The sequence below is a fragment of the Mauremys reevesii genome, linkage group 20, assembly GCF_016161935.1.
Source record: "Mauremys reevesii isolate NIE-2019 linkage group 20, ASM1616193v1, whole genome shotgun sequence".
NCBI classification, from domain to species: Eukaryota; Metazoa; Chordata; order Testudines; family Geoemydidae; genus Mauremys; species Mauremys reevesii.
Window position 1 is genome coordinate 18,041,602 of NC_052642.1, and position 13,012 is coordinate 18,054,613.

Genomic DNA, 13,012 nt, shown 5'->3' on the forward strand with positions numbered 1-13,012 from the left:
AGCAATGTGTCCGATGCGGGGACATTAACAGCCTGTGTGTCACTGAAACATTCTGCTAGAAATGAGAAAAAAACAAATTCATTCAGATATCTCAGGCGCTTCAAGTATTTCCTTTTTTTCCCACCACCACCCCCTTCTTATAAATATGTCTTGAGGGTTTATAAACAGAATATAAAATACTGAACCTGCTTTTAAACTTTAATCAATGAACCTCAACTTAGTTAGTCAGAGTCAGCAATAAGGAGAAGATAATCAAAGGACAAAAAGAGTGTAGAAGAGAAAAAGAAGAGATTGCCTCTAGGTGATTGGTACAAATCCAGCCCAGGTAGGTAACAGCTGAGAATTTGTTTATATCTGACAACAGCTTGGTGGCCTATATGAAAGGAATTGATGGTCCCAGTCCCATTCCTAAGGGACAGGTTTACAAACCACTTAGGCCTTGATCCACAGCCCACTGTAGTCGATGGGAGTCTTTCCACTGAGTTCAGTGGGCTTTTGATCAGGCCATAAAACCACAACTGACAAGTCTCTACAGAGAGCATGAGGAGTGGGCCAAGGAAATGGAATTAGTCTACAGATTAGACAACTTCTCCCTGCAGGCAGGGCACGCCGTGTGAGGTGTCAGGGAAAAGGTTATGATTGGCTGAAAGTCACCGTTCTATCTAAATATGTACATCTTTGGTGCATATGATGTTAAGGAATTGTGTTGTATGGTTTTCACTAAAATATGCTGTGGGTTTGGGAGGCACCCAGATACTAGCTCTACAGAGACCATGACAGGGGAGGTAACCTTCACCTTTCTCCTGCCCCCACCTATGCCGCAAGCAACAAGGACACTGAGAAGACTTAAGACTCCAACTGAGGAGACTAGCCCAGGTTCAAGGGTGAAATCTGTGTACTATGAACTGCAATATCCAGTGGGGTGAGAAAAACTGCTTAATCTAGATGTTGTCCAGTCTAATAGGAGTAAGAGTTTAGACTCTGTGCTTACATTTTATTTTATTTTGGTAACTAACTCTGACTTTTTGCCTATCACTTATAATCACTTAAAATCTTATAATCACAGGTTCATTCACCTGCATGTCCACCAATGTAATATACGCTATCATATGCCAGCAATGCCCGTCTGCTATGTACATCAGCCAAACTGGACAGTCTCTACAGAAAAGGATAAATGGACACAAATCAGATATTAGGAATGGCAATATACAAAAACCTGTAGCAGAACACTTCAACCTCCCTGGCCACACAATAGCAGATCTTAAGGTGGCCATCCTGCAGCAAAAAAACTTCAGGAGCAGACTTCAAAGAGAAACTGCTGAGCTTCAGTTCATCTGCAAATTTGACATCATTAGCTCAGGATTAAACAAAGACTGTGAATGGCTTGCCAACTACAAAAGCAGTTTCTCCTCCCTTGGTTTTCACACCTCAACTGCTAGAAGAGGGCCTCATCCTCCCTGATTGAACTAACCTCGTTAACTCTAGCCTGCTTCTTGCTTGCATATATATATACCTGCCCCTGGAAATTTCCACTACATGCATCCGACGAAGTGGGTATTCACCCACAAAAGCTCATGCTCCAAAATGTCTGTTAGTCTATAAGGTGCCACAGGACTCTTTGCTACTTAAAATCTAGCTTTTGTAGTCTGCAAAAATGTTTTACTGTTTATCTTTACCAGTGAGTATGTATGAAGTGTGTGGCAAAACTGCTCAGGTTTGCAAAGGCTGGTGTATATCCACTTTCCATTGATAAAGTGGTGAACCAATTAATAAATTTGCGCTGCCCATCTTGAGCAGTGCAAGACAGTATATTCCTGAGGTACAGTGCTGGGAGCTGGGGGGATCTGGCTGGTGCCCTTCTCTGTGTGATTCATGAGTGGCTCTGGGAGCATTCATGCAATCCAGCTGGGTGTGGGGCTCCACATGCGGTTGTGCTGAGTGATCCCAGCGCCTGGAGGGGTTTGCTGCTTGTCACTAGCAAGGCATTGTGAGAGACAGCCCAGGCTGGAGAACGTTAAGGGGGCACAGTGATCCCACAGTTCCAGGCTGCACCCCGGGGATCCCGTCACAATCATTGCAATATTTCCCACCTAACAAACCAGACAAATTACATATGAAAAAATATTTTAAGAGAACATAAAAACCCAACATCAATTCTTGCACATTTCAAATGTAAAACACCTTTCCGCCATACTACTCAGAGAAACAAACAGTCTATTCACAAGTTACAGCCAGTCCCACATAACTTATTAACACCTAGTCAAGATTAATCAAGCAAAGAAAGCTAAAGCGGGTCCCTAATTAGTCGCTGATGATAACTATATTTGTCATTCTCTCCCAATTAGTCTACTGTACATTTAGGAGTTTAATTGCACCTTGTTCTTCATTTAAATGTCATCACGTGCATATATTCTCCTCATTCTTTAGTCAATTTGACAAAAAATTGACATTAAATATAGATTATCTTTAGATTTTCATAATTAACACAACTGAACTGTCTTAGGCCTAAATATTTCTTCTTAAACTATAAATCTGGCCAGTCTCTTATAGCCATATATTGTAAAGAACTACAGGAACTCAGCTCAATATTTCTCCGAGCACAGACCTAAGAGGCCTGTTGTGTAAACAAATACATACACGAACACACAATTACACATTTTCCTTCTTAATTTCTTTCAGCACTCATGAGTATATGTTATGTGTTGAGGTGCCTACACTTAACAGCAAGGTTGAACATGATCAAATGCTATAAAAAAAAATAACTTACCTCACGTAAGTGTATCTCAGTCCTGACCTATATCATCTCGTATTATTCCATTCTGTTCTTAAGCCCCTCAGACCACTTGACATGCAGTAGCTCCTGCCTAGTTTCCTAGATCTCTCATGGGTAGAAAGAACACCTCCTGCTAAATTGCACCAAATTGTGGCATGGACAATGTCTTCTAGGCACATGCAGCTTAATTTAACTCCCATTGAAGTCAATGGAAGCCTTTCCACTCATGGAAGTCTTTCAGCTATAGCTGAAGGTGCTGCCCAGTGACCTGAGCTTCTGTGCCCAACTGTTCAGCTGCTGAACAAAGTTAATAGGTCCGCCACATTTAACGAGACTTTGCCCCTCTGAGAAACAGGTTAAACAAAAAAGAATCCCATTCGTGATATAAACACTAAAAGGTTGTTAAATGCAATGCTAAAATACCACCAAGGTGGCATGCAAACATCACCTTAAAAAGTAACGACTCTCATCAGCTTCATCTCTATGTTTTAGACAGCGGAGTAGAGGTGTAAGCCACAGAGCACCTGACTACAGGTAAGAAATGAGGGCAATGAAATGGTCTGCAAACTCTCACGGTGGCTCAGCACTGAATCATTTAGAACAGTGGTCTCTGTAATTGTGATACATCAGGAAAATCTGCAGTATTCAATGTCCCTAAAAAAGTCTGTGGGGCAACTGTTTAGTTTTATACAGAGCTGTAAGAAAAAATTCAAGGACACTGGCTGGCTCGAAATTGCTAAGGGGCTGCTTTTTTGTCCCCTGTTATTTCCTTAACCAGGCCTATCCTATTTTTAGCATTTACAGTATTGCAGCACAACAAGAGGCAAAATAGGTATAAAACACGCAGGGAAACCAACCTTCACATGTGGGGAGAGAAAATACTAGCTTGCTTTAAGCCCAGAAGTCTTCCTCTCTTGTGTTAGGTGAATAGCTGATTTATCACAGGGGTGCAACAGACTAGATATACTATAGGCTGCATGGATTACCATGGTGCAGTCCTGGGATGAGACCTTTTGGTAACCTCCACCCCAACACCACCTTGTGGAATGAACATAAAAGGGTTTTAATTGAGGGCATTGGGCAGCTGGCGTTCTCGCTGACTTTTTAGCTCCCAGACTAACTAAACACAGGTTGTGCTGCCTAGTGTCACAAGGCTAATCCAAAGCCTATTGAAGATAATGAGACTATTTCCAACTATTTCAGTGGGCTTTGGATCAGGCTCCAAGTGCTGGCACAGACCAGGCAGTTTTGGGATGGACTGCTGCCTACATAACAAGTGTCTGCTCTTGTCTCACTCAGGTTGTGGTTACAATGCTGCTCCGGAATTAACAAGCCTCACCAGAAGTAGCAGCTGTTGATTAGAAGCATGTGAAATATTTAAGATGTGAAAAAACTACAACCAAAATGGGGGGGGGTTCCTGCTTTTCATTATGAATGTAAAAATGAACCCACTTTTGTGAAAAAGTTGGCTAAATAATAATGTCTCTTTTGCTTTTAACTTTTCTATTTTTCACCCATATCACTGTATGATGGATCAACTCGCAGATGAGGTTGGGGTTTTTTTGTTTGTTTGGGGCTTTTTAAAAAAAAAAAGAAGTAACATTTTCAAAAACGTGTCACATAGCAGCCAAAGTCCCATCTTCAAAAGTCCCTAAACCACTTAGGAACCTAACTCCCATTGGAACTTAGGCTCCTAAGTGACTTTGGGGCAGATTTTCAAAGTTATTTAGGCATGTAAAACTGCACCTAGGTATCTAGTGGGATTTTCAAAAGCCATTGGGCATCTAACTCCCATTGAATTCAATGGGATGCAGCATTTCTGAATATCAGGCAGTTATATTTAGATGACTAGATATGGATTTAGGAATCTGACATGAGGCATCCCGGTTTGAACATTTCAGCCTGTTATTTCTGTAGAAATATTTAAACAAAATCCAATGCAACTCCAGTTTAAGTCCTTTCATTCATATACCAAGCAATTTGCTAGATCGGGATAGGCAACCTATGGCACGCGTGCCGAAGGCGGCACATGAACTGATTTTCAACGGCACTCACACTGCCCAGGTCCTGCCCACTGGTCCAAGGGGCTCTGCATTTTAATTTAATTTTAAATGAAGCTTCTTAAACATTTTAAAAACCTTATTTACTTTACATACAATAATAGTTTGGTTATATATTATAGACTTCTAGAAAGAGATCTTCTAAAAACATTAAAATATATTACTGGCACGCGAAACCTTAAATGAGAGTGAATAAATGAAGACTCGGCACAGCACTTCTGAAAGGTTGCCGATCCCTGTGCTAGATGGTGTGAAGAACTCTGAAGAGGTCTAATTCAACACTCCTGTAATGCTATAACAGGATGACCTTTAAGACAAGCCATGTTTTCAGCATTATACCCAGAAAGTATTTAGTTCCCAGGCATCCAGATTAAAATATATTCAATATATTGATGTTCAAGAAAAAGCTATGGCTGAAGCTGCTGCCCAGTGACCTGAACTTCTGTGTCCAACTATTCAGCTGCTGAACAAAGTTAATAGGTCCACCATATTGAGGAAAAATCACTTAGACATACCCCGTGAGACCCACTGTTCAGTACAAATAAATACAGCTGCTAGGACCCAGGTATAATCAACCACCATTTATTGGGGCTCGCTGAGCACCTGAAGATTAGAATGTTAGGTGGGGGTTACTGAGCTTTGATGCACACATGGGCACAGTGTTTCTAGGCTTGCACAATCATTACTCTTTACAGTTCCCACAATAAACAGCTCTTGCATTGTGCAGGAGGAGCAGTGTTATTTATTTCTTCTAAATGGGTCCTGTGCGCCCTTTCCTTACACATCAGCTGGCAGACAATAGCAAGGGATTGATTAAACACAACATCCAGGCTTTAAAAACATGCAGCAATGGATGGCTATGCAGGGAAATTCTTTAAACCTGACTTCTTTTTTTGTTCCTTTTTAAACAGGAATATGCAACCTATGTATCACACAAACCACTGAAATGCCTGCCACCACCACCAGAACCGATGGTGCCCTTTGCATTATATAGGGTGGCAGGTGGGTGGGTGGCTGGGTGTAGGGGATGCGCTGTCTCATGTTCCATCTGACGAAGTTTTCATTGTCACGCATAACATCAGGCTTTGGGAAGTTTAGCTACATCAACCATCTGAATTGCCTTCGCCTAGCTGCATATCATGCCTGTTTACTAATCTAGTTTATTAGACAAGTCTACTTATATACTGTGGAAGCTCATAAGGCTAGTGACCTGAAATTCAATGAGGAATGAAAAGAAAAAAGGCATTTGCAAGTCAGTCATGGTTCAGTGTGGTTTTTTTAATCTGCAGGGAGCTCGATCTCCAGAATGACTAATCATGAGCAATTCCCAGTCATTACCTCAGAATTCAAAACACCACAATTTGCAATGTGAAGCCTCCCTCCTGGTACGTACATACATCCTCTCCACACGGACAACCACAAAGGGCAGAGGAGTCCATCTCACAAAGGGCAAACCCAGCTGGAGAGCAAAGCACGGGTGAAAACCAGTGTTCGCTGACTGAGCAAGGAGATGAAATAGCACCCAGGTGAGAGCTTCCAGGACCCAGAATTGATATGACAAGGAGTGGGTGCTACTAACCCGAAGAAGAGCCAGTATCATCCTAAACTCAAAATAAACAAACAACAATACCCTTTCCCTTCCAGAGCACCTTCCATTTGAGGATCTCAGACCACTCTACATCCAGTAATGAAATAAGCCTTATGACACACATGCCAGTAGATACATTGACATTATTAGCCCATTTAATTCAGGTATGGGAAACAGTGGCACAGAGAGGAAGTCCTAGCAGCGCTGGGAATAGAACATGGATCCTGCCTGACTCCCAGTTATGGTCTGTAGCCACAAGACCACCCACCCCCCCTGCCAAAATCAATATGCCCTGGTGTGTTCAAAATCAAGTAATAAACACCCTGACACAGACTATATCGACATCCCAAATACTATTTTTGATCGATTGCAACTGAAAGTCAGGGGAAAAAATATATTGTATCTAAAGCTATTCAAATATTTACTTCCTTCTCCTCTCTCTTTTCATTACAGCAGTTACTGAACATTTAAAACATGCTAGCCAGATTCTGAAACTCCATATGAGTGACTTGAGAGACTGACAACATACACAATTGTCCTTCCATACTCATCCCCCCTCCTTGAAATGTATTTGCGTTAACATGTAACAAGCGGCGAGAGTTCTGGTTTAAAAGACTGATCAGATGAGTGAATGTCACAGACCCTCAGTAGCTGCTTCACAAGCATGCAAACTCACCAGCTATCAAATGCAGAGATATCTCTCGCTGCTCTCAATGGTTTTATTGGAGCAACACGTTCAATTGCTCGGGGATCAAGTAAATAAATAAATACATAGCTAAGCACAAAGACAAGCTGGGCAAACACGAGATCCAAGATAGCAAAAATATTAGCACAGACATTGAGTAGACTGATAATTTGCAAAGGCTGACACAGTAGAATTTAATCAGATGTCATCTTCCCTCACGCACCGCCCCCAAACCTGCAACACAAGAGCCCCAGGATAACCAACAGCTGGTCTCAGTTGCTAAAAGCACTAATGTCACCAAGTACATGGTAAGTTATTCTGTTAAATAAACAGAGCTCAGTGCAACTGCTGATGGTCAGCAGCTCCTGTTCCCCGCACACCCCATAAGCAGAGGTCAGGTTTAAAAAGGAAAAAAAAAATTTCAGAAACCTACAAGGTCCTACCTGTGCCTTATGAAAATCCTCAACGCACTGAGAATCCCTATTTCCTATTAAAAGCAAAAACCTGTCGATCTGCATATTCCCTAAACGCTCCGCGGTCCTGCAAGTCCAATGCAAGGCAATATAGAAACTCATTTTCAGGAGAGGAGGCTGCAGCTGAATGAATGGAAGTGGGGAAAGGAAAGGAGAAGGGGAAAAAAACATCAAGGAGTCAAAAAGTGTATTAGAAGCAAATTTGGAAAGAAATCAATGGCATGTAATTAGATTTGATTTTTCTTCACATTTTGTTTGGCTGGGGGTTATATATAGAATCTCTATATAAAAGGAGTAAAGAGATTAAACTGTAGAGAACAGGTGCCTGATCATGAGACTGTGGCCACTAAAGCATGACAGTTCCATCATCGCTGTCAGGCGGCACAACATAAATAAATAAATAAATACAAGAGAAAGGAGCACTGGGAAGAGAGAGGGTGTTTTTTTTTTCTTTTTTACTGCTGAGTCTCCCTCCCACCCCCACCTCTGCCCATGCAAAAGCATCTAGTCAGCAGGAAATAAGAATGTGCTGGAACTGCAGAGCTGACTTCTTCCAGGTACTGTCACTGGAGCAGCACGCCCGGCCGCCTCCGTGTGCCTTCAGCTAATTCTCCCCCATGCATCTTCCCTGGAGCTGTGTGCCCGTCTTCCCCCATGCCCCTTTGGCCCAGCCTGCCCCATGTACCTCAGCTGGGGCAGCGTGCCCCGCCTCCATCACAATACCGCACACTCATTTGTATCATCACGTGAAGTAACTCCACTAACGTCAACGGAACTAAACTCAGATAACAGCAGTGTGGGAGGAACACCAGGCCTAGTAACTCCCAGTGAGTTACTTGAGACCAAAAAATCCAGCTTTGGAAAAATATAAAGTAGTTTTAAGGGTGCCTTCGATTCATTAATATTCCATCCAGGACCAGCAGCCGAGGAAGGAAATGGAAGAGTAGGCTAGAGAGGTCAGGGTGGCAGCAGTAAAGACTGAGGCAGCAAAGGAGAGGCATGAAGAGAGGTCTGATTTATCAGCTTGATTCTGCAAACATTTAGCACCAGTGGGTAGTAAGTGGTATGGCTCAGATCCTCAAAGGCATTGAAATCAATGGGAGTTAGGTGCCTAAATACCATGAGCTATGTGCCTTCTGTGGGACTCCCCAGGGCTATCAACAGTTCACCCCCCTCGTAAGTGTTTGCAGAATGTGGCCTAGAAATTTTTTTTTAATATGCAAGAACTTAGGGGTGCCCCTAAAATCCATCCCCATTGATGGGGGGGAAGGGAAGGTTGCCCGCAATAGGACCGCGGGATCAGGCCCATATTTCATAAACTGAATGTTATGTCACTTACTAAAGGACAAGGTGTTGGCTCCTACTCCTTACTCACATTGCATAGAACCTTCCTCTGCATACCGGTCATCTGATTCCAGCCCAGCCACTTGCAGATTATGGGGCTACTCAGCATGAGCACAGGCGACAAAGACTAAATATACCTTTGTTTTATTTGTCGATACTTATCCCGGCCCTGCCACGAGTGATCTCACAAAGGTCAAAATGCTACACTATCGGCCAGATTTTCCAAAGTGCGCTGCATCCAAAGCTCCCACTGAAGCTAACGGAAGCTGCAAGCGTTCAGCATCTCTAAAAATCAGGCCACGTCTTAGGATATTTATAGAGCATATTATAGAAATAATCGTTACAGTTCTACAACCCTCCCTGGTAGCTCAGCTGGAAATCACACAAAGCAGGAAAAAGACATAGCTAGAGTATCCCCAGGTCCCACCATGTGCCTTATCCTACATCTCCTTTTACCCTCCTGTTGGGCACTTTTCCTGCTACAGCCCTGTCCGTATGCCCCTTTGCCACATAAACTGTAACTGCTTACACCCTCTGGCACCAATTTATAGCCGTTTATTGATGTGAAAATTACACCTGTTCTGAATTGGGCCCTGAGTCTCTCTGAATGGGGGAAAAAATACCTTCAGATACATGAGGAATCTAAAGGCAAGTGCTCTGTAATATCCCTACCCCTGAGCATACTGGATCCTCCAAGGAGATCGAAAGACCTCCAAGGTAATCCAGAACTTCCAGTTCCTCCCAAGGTGATCCAGAACCCCCACCCTGTATCCACACACAACACACTCCCCAAACCAATCCAGAATCCCCCTGCATGCATGCACACGCACAAACACATTTTCCTAAGGCGATCCAGAATGTATGCATACATTCCCATGGTGGTCCAGAACCCCTCCAAAATGATCCAGAATACCCAGGCACTCTGGAGCAGTGGAGTTTAAAAGGAACTTCCTTACACACTGTCATCTGGGACTGCAAGAAACAGGAGGAGAATTGCTCAGTTATTGTGGCTCTGAGAGGGTGTTTGGATGTTGATAACTCTTTCTCCTTCACTTGCAACCACTACATTATTTCTAGAGTCACAGATTTTAAGCTCAGAAGGGATCATTATGGTCATTGAGACTGGCCTGAAGAAGTAAGCTTGGAATTTATGGGCTCTGGGCCCAGCTTTATGCATCCTCTCCTAGACCAAACAGCATTTTTGTCCCAGCGTGGTGCATAACAGTGGGATTTCTGGGGGAATCTACCATGCAGTGTCTACTCTGACCTTTGTGGTGCAGGATGACATTAACATACCATGTTTGAGCTCCATGCGGAAACAGCAATCTGATTGTTTTGATAGGGTAGCAGATTACAAGACTGTACAAGACGTGAGAGTTGTCAGGTTCCAAAAACACAGGTCCCCATCTTTTGAGCTGAAAAGAGATTTTATAGATTTTCAAGGACCATTGTGATCATCTAGTCTGACCTTTTTCACAGGCCATAGAATTTCACCCAGTGATTCCTGCACCAAGCCCAATAACATGTGATTGAAGTAGAGCATATCTAGAAAGAATTCAAGTAATAGAGAATCCACCACATCCCTTGGTAAGATGTTCCAAATACTAATCACCAACAATGCTGTTAAAATGTGTGTCTGTATTATCCACAGTAGGATTAGAGTTCATACCATATACCATTTGTGGCTGCAGTCCGTAGGGGGTGACATTATCCGTATTAGGAATGTTTCAAGAGCCTATCAGTTTAGTATCTCTTTTTCTCTCACACACTGTTAGGCACATCTGACATTTCATCTGTTATAGGGCAGTAACACACACACACACACACACACACACACACACACACACACACACACGAGTTCAAAACTCTCACTGGAAGGAGATGCTGTTATAATATTCTCCTACCTTCTATCGAAGTAGTCATCTGCATCAGCACCTCCTGAGTTACCTGAGTGAGACATGGGTCAGTTAAGTATCGTTGAACTCCACTTCCTTTACAGTCTAATGGGAAAAAAAGGAAGAGTTCTTGTGATTTGAAAAGTGACATTGGTAAATTTCAATATGCCTTAAAAATATACAGGCTTTTTCTAATTCCCTCACATACACCTGAATCAGGGAGTTTTATGTTACGTTTTGACAATTAATCTGAACTTCTGCCTTTGAGGCTGACCTAGTTTGCAAGCTCTCTAAGTCCTCAGGACGATCTCTTTTGGCACACACACAATTATTTCCTATGCAAATACCGTCAAATGTGAAATGCTGAAAAATGTTCCACCCTCCCACGATTGAATCTGATAAAACCCATATTGATTGTAAACCTCAGCAGTCCTTACACACTGACACTTCAGCTTTAAAAAAAAAATTAGCATGTTTTCACCTGCTTACTAAAGACCTTTCTTCAGATAGACATTTTGACATCGGAGACAACATTCTTCCCACAAAACTTAAAGGAACAGACACAGACTATTGGAAAAGAGTGGATAGGTCTGAAAATCTCCATATTTCTGACTTCTGCTGCAAGCTCTCTGGTGAAATATATTTATACACACCTCTGTATCTTGATATAGTAATTCTTTGTGTAAATATTTATCTAATTCAATTCCCTCAGAAAACATATGATCGCATTAAATGATAAAAGACATTTTCATATATACCCCCAAAAATATGTATGCCAAGATAATTTGACGCAGCTGTAAAGTTCTTGTAGTATGTAATTCCAAATCAGCATATTTTCATTGCTTTATGCAAGACTTTGCATTCAGATAGCAGGGATATGGGATGGAGGAAGAAAAAGACACTGCCTGAGGTCAAAACAGAGAGATAGCTAGTTCCTACTCTCCACAGTACAAGAAGTATTTGTGCATCAATTTCTTTTTCAATAATTGTATTCTCCTGTTCTGCAAGATATCACGGGCATTTTCCTCTTTAAAATATGTTATGTATCAAGATATAAAGGCCTGTGTGATTATACATGCATATGCTTGATTCTCATTTAACTTAAGCTTCTTTTACCACTCTGGCAGTATAAAGGGCTCCCGCATTGAAATCCATAACATCAGCAAATTGGAAGGGTTAACAGTTGAGAGTTACTTAGATTATAAACTCTTTGGGACAGGGACCAACTCTTTGTTCTGTGATTGTACAGTGCCTAGCACAATGGGGTCTTTGTCCATAATAAAAATACTAAATAATAATGTCTTACAGAGTTGTCTGAAGATGTTATAGGGTAACAAAGTCTGACTTGTAAGGTGGTGTTACTATTCTGATTTCTGCAGTCCCTAGGCATAGAGAGGTTTAAGGTATGTAACCTCAGAATTTCCTTCAACTTTCAGTTTAAATCATGCCCTTAACCATAAATGCTAAAAAAAATAAAACCTATGTTTAAATTATAATTCACACAAAGAGAGGGATACTCTGATATAGGAGTGCTCTATAAATGAGAGATGTCCATATACACACAAAGAGTTTAATGAAATGCCAGTAGAGGATGTTCAAGAACATATGGCATAGTTCCCAATTTTTGTAGGACCAATACAACTTGTGTCCTATAAATGGCTTCTTGTGTGTATTCTTTACATGGTGGTTTTAACCTATACCATATGACAGAGACAGGGAGGTGAGGTAATATCTTTTATTGGACTAACTTCTGTTGGCAGAAGGAACAAATTTCAAGTTTCATGGAGCTCTTCTTCAGGTCACAGGATAGCAATGTGATAAACTGCACAGCCCACATGAAAAACTGCATTTGAACATGCACCTTTGACCACCTCCCATGCACTCTGCTCACTAATCCATCCCACCCAGGATTTACCGTAACACTCCAAACTACCAAGCAGCCTCAAAGAGATACCTTTTTTTAAAAAAATACATCTGCCCCAAAAATGTTTCCTTCTTTCTTTCCCAAACGTGAAATTTTTCAGCTTTCCAACATGGCATTGCTTCCCCTATTTTATGTCACAGGCTAGCCAAAGTTCAGGATCCAAGGGGTTGTTAAGGTTAAGAGGAGAAACTGATGCTGGAGTCAAGTCTCTTTGATGCAATCCTGTCTATTCATAAAAAGGGTGTCAACTACTGTTTCCCTAAACACAAC

General features: G+C 41.8%; 1 long non-coding RNA gene across 1 annotated transcript in view; it reads right to left on the reverse strand.

Annotated features, from left to right (window-relative positions):
- Positions 1-13,012, reverse strand: part of LOC120387465 — a 119,856-nt gene that overhangs the window by 76,599 nt on the left and 30,245 nt on the right. Inside the window, exons 2-3 of the long non-coding RNA XR_005590176.1 lie at positions 10,828-10,923; positions 10,220-10,338 (exon numbers count right to left, since the gene is read on the reverse strand). This is a non-coding gene — a long non-coding RNA (uncharacterized LOC120387465). The remainder of the gene's footprint in view (positions 1-10,219; positions 10,339-10,827; positions 10,924-13,012) is intronic.